An 18554-nucleotide genomic window follows, 5' to 3' on the forward strand; every position below is an offset into this window, starting at 1 on the left:
TACACAGGTATGTATACAATACACGGACAGTTCTTGCTTTATATAAGTAGACTATTCTGCAGAATTCTACATAAAGCAATTTTTTTTTCTTGCTGAGGCAATTGGGGTTAAGTGACTTGCCCAGGGTCAGACAGCCAAGAAGTGTTAAGTGTCTGAGGCTAGATTTGAATTCAGGTCCTCCTGACTTCAGGGCTGATGCTCTATCCATTGTGACACCGAGCTGCCCTATAAAGCAATTTTTATGTAACATATATTTTCCTGGATATAGGAAAAGGAGGGAGGGAAGGAGGCCATGTACTTGGAACCAAAAGACCACTCAGGAGGCAGACACGTGGGGGGCTGGACACAGACACAGACAGGAGAGGTCAAAGGATGGCCATGAGGTCCACAGGCAGCTGGGAGACAGATGGGATAAAGGGAGCCTGCACATACAGGTGGGTGGGCTGAGCAGGACAAAGGGCTCCTCTCTTGGTGGAAGATTCTCAAGTCAAATCCCACTCAGGTGGCAGCTTCAGTGGTCTCTCTGCCCGTCTTCTGCCTTCATTTGAATGGTTGATGTTTTCGGGGGAGCATTTTGGTTCTTGAAAGGCAGAAGTGGGGAGGGAGGGAGAGGGAGACAGAGGGAGACAGAGGGAGGGAGAGAGAGAGAGAGAGAGAGAGAGAGAGAGAGAGCGCACAATACCATAGTAAAGTTAACATAGGTTGGGTTTTTTGGAATGCAGATTTATTTCAGAATTCTTAATATAAAGTTGAATTTGTATAATGTAAATTTACATAAAGCAAGAACTGATTACAGGATAAATGAATATAAACTAAGTAGTTAAATAGAAGGTAGTTTGGGGAAAAGACATCAGCTGTCGGGGGAACCAGAAAAGGTTTTTTTTTTAAATATATAAGGTGGTTCTTGATATGAACCTCATAAAAGGCAAACTATGGGACAGAAATAAAAGGGGGTATATTCCAGGTATTCGGGATGGGAAGCACAAAGATGAAGACCTGTCCTGTGTAAGGAACAGCGTCCAAATTTGGCTGGATTGAAGATGTTGGGAAGAGAAATAATAGCCAATAAGGCTGGAAATATAGGTTGGGGCGAGACTGTGAAGGCCTTAAATGTCAAGCCAGGGAAGAAACTAGTATCATGGGAGAGGCTGAAGGTGTGTGAGGGTGGGGAGTGATTAAAGATGTAATCTCCTGGAGAAAATGGGAGAGGCTGGAGCCAAACAAATGTAGAGGGATTGGTCTTGGCAAGGAGAAGGGTCATATCTTTGTCAGACACAGAGGGGGAAAGTGTCCGGGTGTTTAAAAATTAAGAGAATGTCAGATGCTCTCAATTTTCTCACTAAAGTGAGAGGCAAGGTCCCCATCTGAGAGAAAGAGGGAAAAATGTGGGAGGCTCCAAGAAGGAAGAGAAAGTTTGGAAGCATTTCTGTGGGCGTGAGACAATGTGGGGATCAATTAAGGAAGAAATAAGGACTGCTTGCTGCAAGGAGGGCCCTGCTGAAGTCAGCACTGCTGGGAGAACCCTTACAGCTGTGTTAGGCAGCTGCTGAGTAGAAGAGAAGGGAGATGGGGAAAGTGATCCAAGCCCGAAATTTGGCAAGAAGCCATTGGCAAAAGGGCAGGGAACAGGAACGGAGAGCAGTCATGGCTATCCAGGGGGCTGATGTCAAGAGGGAGAAAAAGTGCAGTCAGAGTAAAAGGAAAGTACCAAAGAGTGGAGGGAATGAACATCTTGGTGAGGGAAGGATGAGCCATGGGGAGAGGTGGAATAATAAGGGATCGGAATTACTGAGTGGGAAGTAGAACACCTGGGTAGGGAGATGTCTAGTGTCCCATGTGTGGTTGGCATTTAAAGGGGCATCTAGGTCACTAAAAAGTCCCCTGATATAAGGGCAGCACTTGGGGAGATGATGCTAAACACGATGAGAAAGGAAGGAAAATGACCCAGGGACTGGCAGTCCACAGCCATCTTAATGTGGAATTAAGGACGAGTTTTGATTGAGTTGTTACAAAGAAGGAAGAGCTGCTGATGGATAGAAATAAAGGGAAGATCTGGAAGTGACAATGGGGCAGGAGCATGAAGCAATATCCCTCCCCTCTTTCCCCTCTCCAGGACCAGTATCTCAGGGAGCCATGGAGGTAACTTTTGCAAAATAATTTGCAAACCTTAAAGCAATATATAAATTTTAGATGTGATCCTTGTTCCCAGGTTATTTTAATGTATGTTTTGCTCCTCATAGGTAAGATGTATGTTATTTCTATTTGTATCGAGGCCCTTCTCTAGCAAGCTACCAGAAATTAACATATTTAATAAATGTGGCTTAGTTTGGTTTGAACCAAACTCTAATTGCTCCATTTTCTAGGTACTAACTATGGTTTCCATTTCAAAATTAAATAATGAGAAGTGATGAAGGGAAGTATGCAAGAGACTTTTGATGCTTATAACTTAAAGAGCTTTTTCTCAGGCCCTCACAAAAAGCCAGAACTCTAGTTTAGTGTTTTCTGACATCCAAAGACGATACTTCTGAATAGAGCATCAGATCTAAATTCCTCACTTAGGCCATCCATATATGGATCCCATCTTAACACTCTAATTTCCCATGACTTCCCATTGCTTCCCAATGCAAACCCAAGTCCAAGGCACTTGGTGGGCACATGGAAAGTGCTCAGTGGTTACTTGATGTTTCCTTGGATTTACCATCTTGGGAATCCTCTAACCCTGGCAGTGGATCCTAGATATGTCCAAGGGCATGCTTCTGCAGGGAATATTTTGGAAGGTTGTTGTGTCTTTTTTTTTTTTAAGGGGTCTATAAAATAACTGTCCTGATAACCAAAACCAAATAGCCAGCTAGTATTTCCAGAACAAATTTCAAAGTCCCAACCCAGGAAAACGGAGCAATAGTACCAACTCTCAAAGATGTAGTATTCTTTCTCCTTGTAGCTAACAAGAATGGTTCATACTGCACACCCTTAGATTGGTTTCCTTACTAAGATACAGTCTAAAGCTAGGAAGAAAAGAATAAATCCTGTATTTGTCAAGTCCACACAGTCTCTACAAACTTTATGGCCATTACATCCCAGCTCAATTTAGCCCACTAGTTAGAGCCCATTGCCGATTGATTCCAAGAGCCAAATCCTTAAAAAAACAAAAACAAAAACAAAAAAAAAAAACAACAAAAAACAAACAAACACCATGATTTATTGGATATTCCTTGGGGGGGAGAAGCACCAGGGAAGGGAGAAGTAGAAAAGCTCTTGAATCCACAGTAATTTTAATTGTGAACAAAGTATTGGATTTAGGGTATGAGGACCTGGGTTCAAGTCTTTGCTACTTAGCTATGTGATTTTTGGCAAACCATTTATTAAGTCTACTATGTGCTCAATCCTGACCTAGGGAACACAAAGACAATGATTAAACAGCCTCTACTCTCAAGGAATTTACATTTTATTGTGCATCACTTAACCTGTCTAATCAATCTTCAGTTTTCCCACCTATAAAATGAGTGGGTTCTGAGACCCCCTTTCAGCTCTTAATCTCATGACTATTTGGAATAGAATTTTGCTATGTATATTAATTAATCTTTCATCAAAATGTTGTTGTATAAACGAGTATCAGTCAATCAGTCAGTAAACATGTATTAAGTACTTAGTCTCAGACACTGTGCGGAGTTGCTGGGGTATACAAAATAAGGCCAACAGTCTAAAGAAAAATGGAAGATTTTTATGAGATGATTCAGAGAGAAGAGAGGAAGACCAGAAAACTATATATATTTATATAGAGACATATGTATATGTGGGTGGGTGGGTGTGGGTGTATGTGGGTGTGGGTATATATGATTAAAATAATGTAAACAAAAACACAAAAGGCATTTATTTATGCAACCAGAAAAATAATATGCTTAATAAATATAAAATTATAAAAAGAAAAAACGTCAATTATTAAAATTAAATGTTATGAAATTATAATTACCAATTTTGACCCCAAAGAAGAAATTTAAAAAGGTACCTCCCCTCCCTTTGTTTCTTTGTAGAGCTGGGGGACTGTGAATATGGATTGTGGACAGAGTATGACTGCATATAAAATCAGATTTTTTCCAAAGTTTTGATGAATTGTATGGGGGTTTTTTTATCCTTAGTTTAAAGGAATGGGGAATGGAAGTGGTCACAGATAACATGGTGAAATGTAGATCATATAAAAGCAAAAGATGTTAGAAAAAATTTACATAAAACAAGAGGCATCTGCATTCAGGTGGATCACAATAATCAATCTTGGATCCTGAGGGCAGATGATAAAACATAGTTCCCTCTTGGCCCTTGGGGCAGAATGTTGTGTCCACATCAGGTGTCACTTCCTACACATGGCTGCACTCCTCTGACTTCAGGTCTCATCATCCTGTAGGATCACATCAGCCCTAAACATCACAGCACCTCAGTATCCTGTGCTCACGGGATGTCCACCTCTGACAGCAGAGGGTGTAAGACAGACTGCAAAGTTCCTCCAGGAGGGCCCCCAGACAAACCATCTTATTATTTACCACTGGACTAAGTTCCCCTGCATTCTATCAAACCCTGCACCCCTAAGAGCTTCTCCCATTGGACTGGGAGCTTTTCAAGGATAAGCGCTGCCTTTTGCTTTTCTTCGCATCCCCAGAATTTAGCACAATGCTTGTCATATATAAATGTTTAATAAATGTTTACTGAGTGACTGACTTGTCAATTAGTTCACCTGTGTTAAGAGGCAGAGTTCAATGGGGGAAAGCATGACATGTTGAGAAAGTACTGAGATATAAAAACCAAAAGGCATCAATAAAACATTTTTGAGAGAAATTTTTAAAAAGGAATTAGAGATGAGAGAGTTACATTCCTCCTTTTTACTTTGTGGCTCCCCATGGGTTGCTCTGCTTTTGTACAATGATGCTTACTAAGTGCTCACTGCATTTTTATTGAATTAAATCTCCTCAGGATGGGAGCAAGCCCAGGAAATCTTTTTGGGGCCCTGGCTGAAAAACAATACCCAGGGAGAAAGCTGGCAATAACAAGAAGAATAAGCTGGAGAACTGAGATTTCCCAAGACACGCTTTAGAGCCCTCCATGCTCAATTACAAGTAATTGTGACTTATCTCTTTTGGCTGAAGAACACATCTGATCCCTCCTGACCTAAGGGCCTACAAGTGGTGAGTGGCTGGGGCTGGACTTCAGAGAGCCGGGGGAAGGACCCCATTTCAATCAGCGAGTGACCTCAGCTCCGTACTGTGGACCCCCCTTCCCCCCCAGCCGACACATCCTGTGAACGTGCTCATTGCCGTTGTCACTAACTTGGATATCAATGCAGAGGTTAGCACACACACACACTGCTTCCCCTTCCTGGGAAACACAGATATGACTGGGAATGTCAGAGGCCATGGGCCCTCACCGGGGGCCTCTTCCACAAAGACTCCACTGGAAATGACTCCATTGTTTCCTCTACATCATTGGAGCAGTCTTTGCAGTCTTCCCTCCATGGATGCTAAACCTGTACCTATCATTAGAGGATCAAATAGTCATAGGTCAACCAGTTATAGTATTCAATATCTGTCCATTTAAGGGACTGTAGATTTAAAAAGTAAATTCCTAGTGAGGAGGGGGCAATATGTGTAATATGATAGCAATATTAAAATCCTCAAAAATTAAGTTTTGCATGCCCTTACATATATAATGGGTATCATAGTGCCTTCTCAATGAGTGGGAGACAGAAAATTTAGAGTTGAAAATTTAAAAATAAAATTTTTAAAAATTCTACAATTACCAAGATAGCACTCTAAAAGCGTACAATTGCATTTATAAGATTATTGGGAGATTTACAGGATCATGAATTTAGAACTGGAAGAGACTATATAAGTCCCTCCTCCTCATTTTACACATGGGGAAACTGAGGTACAAAGAGTTGAAGTGATTGGCTAAAAGTCATAATAAGCAAGAAACAGCATTAGGACCATCTAGGTCCAGCACTTTTTCACATAAACAGGAGAGAGCCTAGAGGCCGTCTAGACTGAACTCTTCATATTATGGTGGGGAGAGGGCAGAAGAATTGCAGCCAAGAACAAGGAGATGATGCTCCTATTAAACCACACAGGGAGCCAGGAGCAAAGCAGGGCTGAAATGGAGATTGCCTGACTTCCATAACATTGGGCACAGAGTAGGTATGAAACTAAAGGAAAATGAGCGGTCATGTTCCCAGTGCATGACCTAGAATGCCCTTGGTGCTGTGACCCAGGATGAGAGATCACTCATGGCTTAGACTCATTCCCCACCATCATACCTCATAATTCAGCTTCTACCCCAATCACTGAGGAGCAGTAAGAACTTTATTCTTCTACTATTTCCCAAAGCCATTCGCTCTCAGTCCCAGAAATGCTCCTGTCAGAGAGCAGTTGTGTGTGTGTCTCTTGTGAAGTGGGAATCAGGGTCTGACTTTGTGACTCCCATTCCCCGGGAAGGAGTCTGACAAATTAGAAGAATAAACCATGATTCAGGTTTCAGGACAAAGGACCAAAGTATTGTTCTGACTTTCATCAAGATCCAGGAGTCTGGCCTTAAACTCAACTGAGGAGGGACACAAGTCCTTCTGAGCTGTTCCCACCTGCAATGCTCACCTATTTCTTCTCAGATCATCTAGATCATTCCCATCCTTCAATTAATCAACAAGCACTTATCAAATTCTGGCTTACTGGATGTCAGTTAGTTTTCTTGATGCTGGAGAGACATAGAAGTAGAAATACTTATCGTCCATAAGAAGCTTAAAATCTCTTGCTAAGGGAGACAACATGTACATGTACACACACACAACTGATACAAGGTGATTTACTGCCTGGGAGCTCCAGGAAAAGCCTCATGTACATGAGTAGATCCTGGAAAGTAGGATGACATCCCAAGAAATGGAGAAGAGGAGGTAGTAAGTCTCCTCCAATACTAGGGAGACAGACAATGAGATTTCACAAAGATGGAAGACTAAGTGGCAAGTCTACCAGTCTGGCTGGTTGGGCTGAACTGCACTGTAGCACAAGGAGAGGGATGCATAAGAAGCCTGGGAGGATAAGAAGGATCTATATGTGAAGGGCTTTAAAAGCCAAACTGAAGATCATATTTGGTGCTGGAGGTGTTGGAGAACTGCTACAGATTACTAAGTAGGAGAATGACATGGTCAAATCTGGACATCAGGAAAATTGGTCTGACCATTGTGTGAAAGATGGGTTGGAGTGGGGAAGGACTTGAGGCTCAAATCCCGACACAACCTCATCCATGAATCCTAGCCTAATCACACCTCCCACACCCCCAATAGTAATCTATCTCATCCTTTTCTAAATGCTACTATCTCTTATATAACAGGGCTTCTTACACTTTTTCCACTCATGAACCCTTTTTGCCTGAGAAATTTTTACATGACCCTGCGTATGTTATAGAAATCAAACATTTACTAATAATAAATCATAATTTTGCAACCTCCACATTCAGTTACAAGATCCCATATGGGATCATGACCCACATTTTAAGAAGCTGGGATAAATCACTCATCTGACACATATTGGTGTCTACCATGGAGCCTTATACAGAATTCCTCGCACAGGACTAAAAAGCCCTTGAAAGCAGTATTTAAAACTTATTTTTCAGAGCCAGGCAGAAAACTTTAGGTAACTTATCTACTTTGACTAAAGTAAAAAATCTGAAAAAAGTAATTGCCAGCATGGGAAGTGAAAAAAAATAAAATAAAATTGGACCTACTTGCCCAAAAGGTGCTCCTTCCTAAAGTTCAATCTATACCTGGAAAGCTTGCTGGCCCCAGCAGCCCTTGGAATATGAACATCTTAAAAGTTTTCCACTCAAGCAGCAAAATCAAGAAAGCTGATCAGCTTCTGCCTTGGCTTTTCAAGACAAACTACACTTGAAAGAAGTTGCCCCAGCCTTGCAATCTAACAATCCCACAAAACCACAAATCATAGTTGAAGTCTGCTCCCTTTCTCTAAGCCGCTTTCTTTTCTCTGACTCCTCAGGACTGGTGTATGGTCCTCTTGGACTAACCCAATTCACAATAGCCTTACTGATCCCATTTTCCCCCTTTCAAATCAATAATTATAATAATAACAACAAATAATAATAACTATAACAAATCACAGCATGTATGTAGCACCTTAAAATTTACAAAGGACTTTACACATATTATTTCTTTTGATCCTCATAATAACTGTAAGGTAAATGCTATTACCTCTATTTTCAGATAAGGAAACTGAAGCTGAAAGAAATTATGTGACTTGGCTAGGGTCATGAAATTCATTGATCCTTCAAACACCTGCCAAAATAATATCAATGTACATAAATATTGATCATATTACTGCTTTCATCAAAAACCTTCAGTGATACTTTATTGCCTACAGGAAAATGGATATCATTCCCATCTTTGAATTTCTATAGGATTCATCAATTTTATATCCAATCATATTTTCTTTTATCATTCTCTTATTTTCTTGGGGCAGCAAAAATGCAGGACCTGGAGTCAGGGATTCTCATCTTCCTGAGTTCAACCTGGTCCCAGAACTTACTAGCCGTGTGACACTGGTCAAGTCACTTAATCCTGTTTGCCTCAGTTTCCTCATCTATAAAAATGAGCTGGAGAAGAAAATGGCAAATTTTCTCAGTCCCTGTTTCAAGAAAACCCCAAATAGGGACATGAAGAGTTAGATGAGACTGAAAACACTGAACAACAAATTTGTTTATTTTGTCTCCTCATATGGCGAGTTTCTGAACAGCCATGACTTTGTGATAGATTATTTTGGCCTCCAACCTAAAATAGATCTAGATATTTAGTAAATGCTTAGGAGAAAGAAAGTGAGAATGGTCACAGATGATAAAGAAGAAAGGATGACACTAAACTGTGGGTAATCTTAGAGTGTCTAGTTGGACATGGATGGGAGTTGAAAATACCCTCATAGAATCATCTCACGGACAGAATTCACTTTAAGAAAAGGTTACAATGCAATGGATAGAGTATCAGCCCTGAAGTCAGGAGAACCTGAGTTCAAATTTCACTTCAGACACTTAACATTTCCTAGCTGTGTGACCTTGGGCAAGTGCCTCAGCAATTGTGATCCCAATTGCCTCAGCCAAAAAAAAAAAAAAAAGGCAAGGGGGGACAGGGGCAGGGAGAGAAGATTAAAGTGAGATAAGGAGACAGAGGTAAAGAAAAAGGACAGATGGCCAAGGGAATTTTCAAGACAAAAGGAGGAAGAAATGAGAACCAAGAATAGAAGGATTGCAAAGAGGGAAGAATGGGGAAGGAGAGGCTGGTTAATGAAAGAAAATGGCAGGGGATGAAATTGGTAAGGACCCAGTGAGACACACACACACACAAAAAAAGTGGGGGAAGAGAGTATTAGAGAATGAAAAAGGAATCAGGACATCTATCAGACAGTGACCACAGACGCCCAAGAGAGATGGAGAAAACTACTACATTTCAGACACTGGCTATCAAAGGGGGTCTGAATGTACAAGAAGGAAACCTCAGCCGTTAGCAGGCTGGACTGGATGAACCTTTCATTTACTACTCCCCAATGGAAGCTGGAGTCCCAAGACAGGATAATACAAAGAGAGAAAGGTTTAATAAGTTTTTAAAAAGAGAAAAAGGTGTTAGAAGTCAAAGGCTTTCTAAGCTGTCTCAGCCAGGCTGTCCCTCCCTGATGAGGAAATCTTGGAACTTTCTCCTGAATCTTTCTCCTTCTGCTCTCCGAGCTCATAAAGGGCCCCAGGTACTCCCTTCCCAGGACACTGAGTTAACTTTCTCTCCTATTCCATGACCACTGGGAGACCCCTCTATCCCTTCAAAGGCCAATTCTAACACGTCATCGGCCTGCAGGTCTCCCCAGCAGGGGAAAAAGTGAGCTCCACATGGCAGCTAGAGGGAAGGCAGCCAAAGGCTTCATCTGGTCACAGCATCCAGCACCAATTCCCTAGTTAATCATCTTGCCGAAGCCACAGAGGTGAGATATGAAACACATCCACTCCTCCTCCTCCCTAGCTTTCCCCTCCAAAGTCATGTCAGCAAGGTTTTCCCCAGGGGGTTCCAACTACAGCCAATGGAGACCAGCCCCTTCACTCTGACCACGAGCCAATTTATCTTGGCCAGAGCCCGCACCAGGGACGCCCTCACCACTCCCTCTGCTTCCCTCTCTCCAGCTCACACCCCATCCCACAAAGGGAACAGGCTACAGCTATAGATTTCTATCATCCCAGGCTTCGTTCCAAAGCCCAACATATGGGCTCTTCCCTTCCACACCCACCCAGCCATGACCACTGCCCTTTCTGCAGCTGCAGTGTTAGAGAAGGGAGGGTTGCTTTTGCAAGCCAATCCCAGAAACACAGGGGAAAAGGTTTAGAGGGAGAAATCTACCGACTCTTTTTAAAACCCTACAATCACAGTAAATTTCTTATAAATAGGAAATTAGGGTTATAAAAACATGGAACATCCACTATCTTATTTAAATAGAGAAGCAGTAAGGCTATGTGAATAGAAAATGGACTCTGGAAACCTGAGTTTAAGTCCAGCCTCAGACACACACACATACACACACATTTGATATATAAGTCATTAACCTGCCAACGTCCTAGGAAACTCCCTAAGAGGAAGCCATTCACAACTCTAAGGTAATTGCAGGTCAAATTCAAATTTAATCCTTTAAAAATTCCAGGGAGTAGATATACAACTATCTATATATACAACTATTATATATATTAGATATAAAGACATAGATATATAGTTTATCCTAGATATATCTATATTTATCTAAGATTCAGAAAGGTTGAAAGAAACATACCAAATGTCACAAAGCTGAGTGAGAGAGACAGGACTCAGAGATCTTTGACTTTGAGTCCAATGTCTACTATCCCTGAGGATATCCTCTTTAAAACAAAAAGGCTGAAAGCATGGAGAAATAATGCAGAATAACACCATTTCTGCCTGCAAGCTGAAGAACTAATGCAGTGCTCCTTAAATGTCTAAGTCTGCCTGCCAATTCTGTCCCTACCCCAGAATGCATACATTGGTTTCCTTCAGCTCTGAGCTAGAGCCCTGTCTTATTTAAGAAGGCTGAGTGGATGTCCATCAATTGGGGAATGACTGAATAAGTTATGGGATATGAATGTAATGGAATATTATTGTTCTATAAGAAATGATGAGCAGGCTAACTTCAGAAAAACCTAGAAAGACCTCCACGACTTGATGCTGAGAGAAGTGAGCAGAACCAGAACATTGTATACAGTAACAGCAAGATTATGAGGTGACTGACTATGACAAACTTAGCTCTTCTCAGAAATAAAGTGATCCAAGACAATTTTAATAGACTCGGGATGGGAAAATGGCATCTGCATCCAGAGGGAGAACTATGGAAACTGAATGCTGATCAAAGCATACTATTTCCACTTTTTTGCTGTTTTTTTCCTTTCTTGTGGTTTTTCCCTTTTGTTCTGATTCTTCCTTCACAACATGACTAATGTGGAAATATGTTTAAAATGATCGTACATGTATAACCTATATCAGATTGCTTGCTGCCCTGGGAAGGGGGGGAGGGAAGAAAAGGAGAGAGAGGAAAAAAAATTGGAACTCAAAATCTTACAAAAATGAATGTTGAAAATTTTCTATTTCAGGCCAGTTCCAATGGCCTTGTGATGAAGAAAGCCATCTGAACCCAGAGAGTACACAATGGGAACTAAATGTGGACCACAACATAGTATTTTCACTCTTTTTGTTGTCTGCTTGCATTTTGTTTTCCCTTTTTGATCTGATTTTTCTTGTGCAGCATGATATTTGTGGAAATATGTATAGAAGTGCACATGTTTAACATATATTGGATCACTTGCCAACTAAGAGAGGGGGTGAGATAAGGGAAGGAAAAAAATTAGAACACAAAGTTTTGTAAAGGTGAATGTATATATTTTGAAAATAAAAAGCCTTAATTTAAAAAAGTGATCTATAAGTTAAATTAGGTAGTCATAGAAGACTGAATTTCAGGACAGAGATTAGGGCCGGAAATATCTGCACAGAGATGCAAACTGAACCCTTAAGAACTGACAAGATCAATGAATGAAAATAGAAAGAGATGAGGACCAAGGACAGAGCCTTGGGGGGACAATCACAGTGAAGATTTCTCAAAAGAGTCTGAAAAAGAACGGTCAGACAAATAAGAGAACTAAGAGACTAGATTCATAAAAATCTAGAGAGAGAGTATCTAGGAGGAAGAAAAAGAGGTGATCAAGTGTCAAATGATGCAAAAAGGTAAAAACAGATCAATATACTATTGTCTACCTTTACCCATCTCCCTTCTTTGCTCCTGCATCCCAGAAGATGCTGAATCTACCACAAAGCCAGGCTACCTAATCTTATCAGGACCGTTATCACAGCATGACAATGCTTTTAGTTATCTCTATTTGACTCCCAGTCATGCTCTCCAATGTGGTCATTATAAATCTTCTATCTCCTCAAGCCCTCCATAAATAGATTTGGGTTTCTTCCACAATAGAGAAGAGTCTCTGCAACTGATGAGATCACCAAAAGAAAGTACAGAAAGAAGAAAGAAAAGAGCCAGCACAGAGACTTATGGGCTACACCTGCTTAATGGCCAGGAGGGAAATGAAAATTCAGCAAGACAGTGAAAAGGAATAGTCTGACAAGCAGGAGAAACAGTATTCTTTAAGTCAAAGAAGGAGAGTGTGTCCTGGAGAGGGTGGTCAAGTTCTGAAGGCTTCACGTGGGATGTGGCAACTCTTTGGAGAAGGATCATAATTTGCATACTAGAGTCATTGAACTGGCTAGTATCTAACTTCCTCTCTCTCTCCAGATGTCAAGTTTCTCTCATTCATGCATTTCACTTCATCTTTAGACAATCCCTCCCTTGAAGGGATGCATGATGCAATCTCATGGCCAAACAGGCTGGGGCCTCAAGGAGTGACCCATTCAGAGCCACACACAAGCAACAATGCTTTCTTTCCCCAACAAAGAAAGGCAGGAAATAATCTGGACAGCAATCCTGCAGAAGAAGAAATTTCTGGGTCCCTAGAGGCAGCTAGCCCCCAGAATGATGAGGGAGACCCAGAGCACAAACGAGACGTCACAGCCTTTAGAAAAAAAAGAGTAATCATGTCCAGGAGTGGGGGTGGACCACAGATTTGGAACACAAGGTAATTTCTACCGCACAGCACCACTTCCATCCAACAATACTTCCTTTAAAAAATTGGTATTTCTACAAGGACAGCACAGCACTACAAAGGGAAGATGGATCAACAATGACAAGGGCTACAACATAAAAATGAATTTAAAGAGGGACCTCAAACATGGTACTTCAGAAGCTTTTATTCCTTGTGGGACATGGAGACAACAAGGAACAAACTAAGCTCCCAAAGCCAAAAATAAAACTTAGAAAAAGAATGGAAGTAAAAAGAAATCATGACAAGAACAAAGCAAAGAAAAACTTATAAGGAAAAGAAAATGCCTTAAGTGGTACAGTGTGCTGGTATAATCTCCAATTCATTCTCAGTAAGTGAAAATAAAGCTCCCCTCCATACCTGACTAAACACCATCCATACTCCATGCAAAAATCCTTAAGGGATATACAGCTTTTCAAAGCAAATGCTGTCCTCCATGCAACAAGATATGGCTACTGATCCATCCCAAGTGCTGAATTACCTCTCTAGCAATGAGGATGAGTTTGAATGGCTCATGCAGAACCTCCAGTGAAGACATTCTGGAAGTGGAGGGCTGGGGTTAGGAATGCCATCTGTGGTTAAGGACAACCTAACTGCTCCACAGAGAGCAGCAAACCATGACATAATCTTCCAATAGCATCATTCCCTCACCCACTGAGTTAATAAGGCCAGATGGATGATGATCCTCATGTCATACCCCCATTTCCCTGAACCCCAGGGAGCTTGCTTCATGCCCCAATATGCCCTGTGGAAGGAGTGAATGTATGGTGAAAGTGCCCTGTACTGAAAAGTTGGGGTAACACCACAGAATAGAGGCCTTGGGGGAGTTAAGGGGAAGATGTTCCCCATAGATTCAGCTTGGACAGCTCAGAGAAAATCGGAGTTTGTGCCAATGACTCTCTTGGACGCTGCTAAAATTACAAAAAAAGTGTATTTCCATACAAAGTATGCATGTGTGCCATTCTCCAGCTTGCCTGCTCCCTCTGCCAGCTGGCTATCATTTCCCTACTCAGTAGAGGAAGCACATGGATTTGCAGGACTATTTCGAAAGCATGAAATCTCACTGCTGGCAAGCTTTCCAAGCAACCACTCTCCCATTTACCCATCAGGACCTAGGATGCCAGACTGCCTCTAGCTCAAAAATGGAAGGAAGCAAATGGGACCAGAACAGAAAAAAGAACTGGGCTGGGGAAGTCAGATCTACTTCTAACAGCTCCCAATTGAGACATAGACAATTTTTTACCTGTAAAATAAAGAGAATACTGGAACCAACTACCTCAAACGATTATTGCAAGGAAAAAGCTTTGTAAACCTTAAAGCACTAATAAATTTGAGTTATTATTATTAGATCATAAACTATAAAGTACTACATAAATGCAAAGGGTTACCCTTGTAAAGGCTGAGGATATATTACATGAAGGGAGTTTCAGATGCTAATGAAAAAGAGCATTTTTCAATTTGCCGCAGGAAGGGAGAAGGAGAAAGACATAACTGGGAACCAGGGATAAACACATTTTCTTCCAAATCAGGATGTCTCCTGGGTAGAGACAAGGGAGGTGCTAATTTGTCATTCTGACTGTCCACGCCCATTAGAGATGACTACATCTAATGAATTAACTAGTTATATCCCCCTTAGCCTAGGAAGTCTGGGTTTTGTGGGCAAACTTTATTACTCATTAACTGTGATGACAAAGTAGAAGTATTTGTATTGGTATTGTAATGATGTAGAGACTAGTCTGCTCATCTCCACCTTCTCCCCAACCCCCAAAACAGACAGGAATTCCCTCTCTCTGACCTTCTAAAATCCTACCCATGTTTTAAGACTCAATTCCACTCCTCCTCTCTGGACTTTCTTTGACCCCACTGAGCTCCCTCCTTGGAACTCCTACCAATAGTCACTATCTATATCCCTCAGTGGACATCAACAATCCAAAGCTGTGTGGTCTTTTCTGTTTCCCAACACCTTCCCAGTTATACAAGCAAAGACATCGGATACTGTTTGATCCCTCCATAGGGACTATGACTTGGTTGAACACAATAAAGGAAATCCATGAATATCAACTGAATGAATGAGGGAGTGAATAAAGGAAGCCTTGCTACATATAGCCTTTGACACTCCTGTATGGCTGAGAAGATGGGGCCAGTGTCAATGGTTTTGTGAAGTAGAAGGAGAGACTTCATAAAAGATAGATGACAGCAGACGGGAAAGGAAGGTTAAGATTCCAATGTGAGGGGAATGTGAGTAAAAGAACATTTAGCATCCATGTTCCTGGAGCTCTGAATCAGCAATCAGAGGATCCGGGTCCTAATCCCGACTTTTCCACATGCACTTGCCTTCTCTGAAACTCATTTTCCTCATCTTTAAAATGAAAAAATTAGACTAGCTGATTTTTAAGATCTCTTCTAGTTCTAAGACTATGAACTATGTTTGTTCTTTGGATCAAGCTAAGGCAAGAATCAAGAGTTCACTCTCCTTTCTTGCAGGAGGACAGCCGTGGCCAGCACCAGGGGACAACTCCAGATCTTAGAAGGAGCCTTTCCCAGGCAGTGCCCTTCCATTTGGAGACAGGTTTTATTACCATCCCATTATGTCTCCTCAAGTGAGCTTTCCCAAGACTCATAAAAGACTCCACCCGGCACAGCAGAGGAAAGCTGACAACTTTGAATAATCACCCTTCAAGTTAGCCCAGACTTTTAATAAAAAGCAGAATGGGTCCTGGATTTGCCTTCCAACAAATCAAATTGCCCAGCTCCCGTCAGCTTAGGTTCAACACCCTTGACTTGAGAGTTAGGAAGTGAAATGGGAAGGAAGCTGGGAGAGAAGGGCTTACCATGCAGATTAAACACCAATGGCAGAACCTCTGTTAGGACTATCAGTCCAATCTTCTACTCTGTCCATTTTTATTCCAGACTCTGGATGAGGCAGACGCTTCCTGTGAATCCATCCATCCTCAGTGAACAAAGAGCGTCACTGTTCAGCACTTCCTCTTCCTCACCCCAGCACAGTACAGGCAAATGGAACTCTTGTTTGAATGAAGAGACATGGTTCATATTTTAATTTGTTTCCCAGGTGAAAAGAGAGAGGGGTTGCCACTTTTGCAAGCCAGAATGCCAAAGAGGGGTGGAAAGTGAGGGCAAAGGTTCTCCTCATCTGTTTTAGGCTCTTCTCTTAGGAGCTTTGTTATTTCCACCTTATCTTTTTACTCAATGGTAAGCAGTTTTATACTACAAAGACTTCTTATTTTCTTAATGGACTGGAAATATCTGACCCTTTCCATAATGTTTAGCTATCCTGATACAATGTATAGCAGGGTTGTTTATGTTGTGTTTCCAAGTAATGTTTATTTAAAGGAGGGCTGTAGTATACCAAACACTACCTATCAAAAGACAAACACTGTAATCATGGGGGTGGACAGGAGAGCCATCTAAAATACAGTACTCTTATTCCATTCAGGGAGATGTGGGGGGAGCCGGGGGGGGGGGGGAGAACAGATGGAAAACATCCAACTTTCCCTTAAAGATCACTGTTTATTTTATATTTTTTCAGTTTAAGAGGCTCTCTGAGTCACTTGCTTAGGTAAGGGGTGGGAAGGGGGAAGCAATATGTTAAACAAAGAATAAGTGCTGGACCAGTGATTTCATTGTTGAGGGATACCCTTCTACCAAAGCAGATCAGCATCTTCTTTGGAACTTACATTTTAAGAGAGTGGTCCAGAGTATTGATAGTATTAAAAGGCCTTCCTCAGGGTCACACAGCCCACTCGGGTGGGACTTGAACCCAAGTGTGCCTTGTGATCACATGAAATAATCTTTTTAAGTGTTTACCACAATAATAAATGCTACATAAATGTGAATTATTAGTATTCCTGTTGTTCCTGGCTTTGATTTCAATTCTCTAGCCGATAGGACCCATTGCCTCTCATAGACAAAGATGATTATTAATTTCTGAAGGTCATCAGAGAAAGAAACACCTGATGGCAAAGAGAATACTTTCTTTTTTAAAAAAAAAACTATTTTCTGAGTCTGGCTTCAGTGAGGATATATTGACCTGTTGTACTAATATCAATTGATCCATACTTAAGGAGTGAAGAAGGAAAGGGAACTGAATTTGTAGTCACAGGATCTCAGTCTGAGTCCTAGATCCATTGATTTGAATCAGGTCACCTAACTAATCCAGGACTCAGGCTTCCTCACCTAAAAGTAAGTTAATTGCCTATAATTTTACAATCTCATTGGGTGATGGTGAACCAATGCTAAATTGTAGGGGAGAAAAGAAAGTCTAAGAGGTGACCCTTTAGAGTGCTCTTAGAGTTCACAGTCCAGTAGAAACAGAAGAAAAATTAAACAGCAAGAGGGGGAAAGGAATTAGAATACAAGAGATGTCAGATATTAATTAACCAAAAAATACTTCTTGAGTCCCAATACTTAATGGCCTCCTTTGTAAACATGCTTAACTATTTCCATTTAAACACAAGGCTACAGGTAAAGCCCCAGGCAAGACTGAGCTCTAAATGAGGCTTTTAAGATTAGAACTGGAGGAGGACTAGTCCCACAAAAGGGCTGTATTCCAAAGAATTAATCCATTTTAGGTGTTGTTTCAGAGACTGGCTTAGAATGCCAAGTGAGGCTGGGGGTGCTGAGCTAAGCAGGGAAGGCAAGATAAGGACACATTACTACTGTATGAGCCAAACAGACAAAGGAGGTTTAGTTTGTAAAAGTTGGCTACTTCGGTGAGGTAACAGAAATGGGTTTTAGGTTTCTGGTTGCCTTAGTGAGAAACTAAGGGGAATAGAAAAACTACCTTTATCATATAAGACAGAGAAATGCTAAAGAGAGTGATAAGAAAAGAGGAGAATTTACCCCAAAATCTCAATCTAGGTTAAAGTTTGAAGTTTAAAGAGATTTCTAAATCATTCACCTATGCAAGAAAAATAGAAGCAATATACTAGACAAAGATGAATATTTTCTGAGGGTCAGAAGTTGGCTCCATCCACTCTCTCTCTCTGAGGTGAGGTGGAAAAAGTGACTGACTGTTTCTTGTGGCAAAGGTATTTGTTCAATTACATTTAACAGGCATTTCTGAAGCCTTAGTATATACTAGGCACAGTAAGGCACATACATACAAAGATGAGAGCTTACAGTGTTCTTGAGGAGATGAGGGACCTATACAAATCACTATGACAACTACTCACATGTTTCTACTGTACTTTAGGTTTCCAAAATGCATTTAAATCATAACAAGCCTTCAAAGTCTATATATAGTATTCCTAACTATATATAGTACAAGGATCATTCTTACCCTTCCGCTTACAAGAGGCCTTTCCTGACTC

The 18554-nt window shown here is 41.1% G+C and overlaps 1 protein-coding gene and 1 long non-coding RNA gene across 4 annotated transcripts in view; one reads left to right on the top strand and one right to left on the bottom strand.

Annotated features, from left to right (window-relative positions):
* The window catches only part of SH3PXD2A (SH3 and PX domains 2A), a 319685-nt gene that overhangs the window by 272126 nt on the left and 29005 nt on the right, over window positions 1–18554 (bottom strand). The window lies entirely within an intron of this gene.
* On the top strand, window positions 191–5703 carry LOC116421886. The gene is made up of 3 exons (XR_004232471.1): window positions 191–434; window positions 965–2139; window positions 4963–5703. It is a non-coding gene; the product is annotated as an uncharacterized LOC116421886 (long non-coding RNA).

This window comes from Sarcophilus harrisii, chromosome 2, assembly GCF_902635505.1.
Source record: "Sarcophilus harrisii chromosome 2, mSarHar1.11, whole genome shotgun sequence".
In the NCBI taxonomy this organism is placed as follows: Eukaryota; Metazoa; Chordata; class Mammalia; order Dasyuromorphia; family Dasyuridae; genus Sarcophilus; species Sarcophilus harrisii.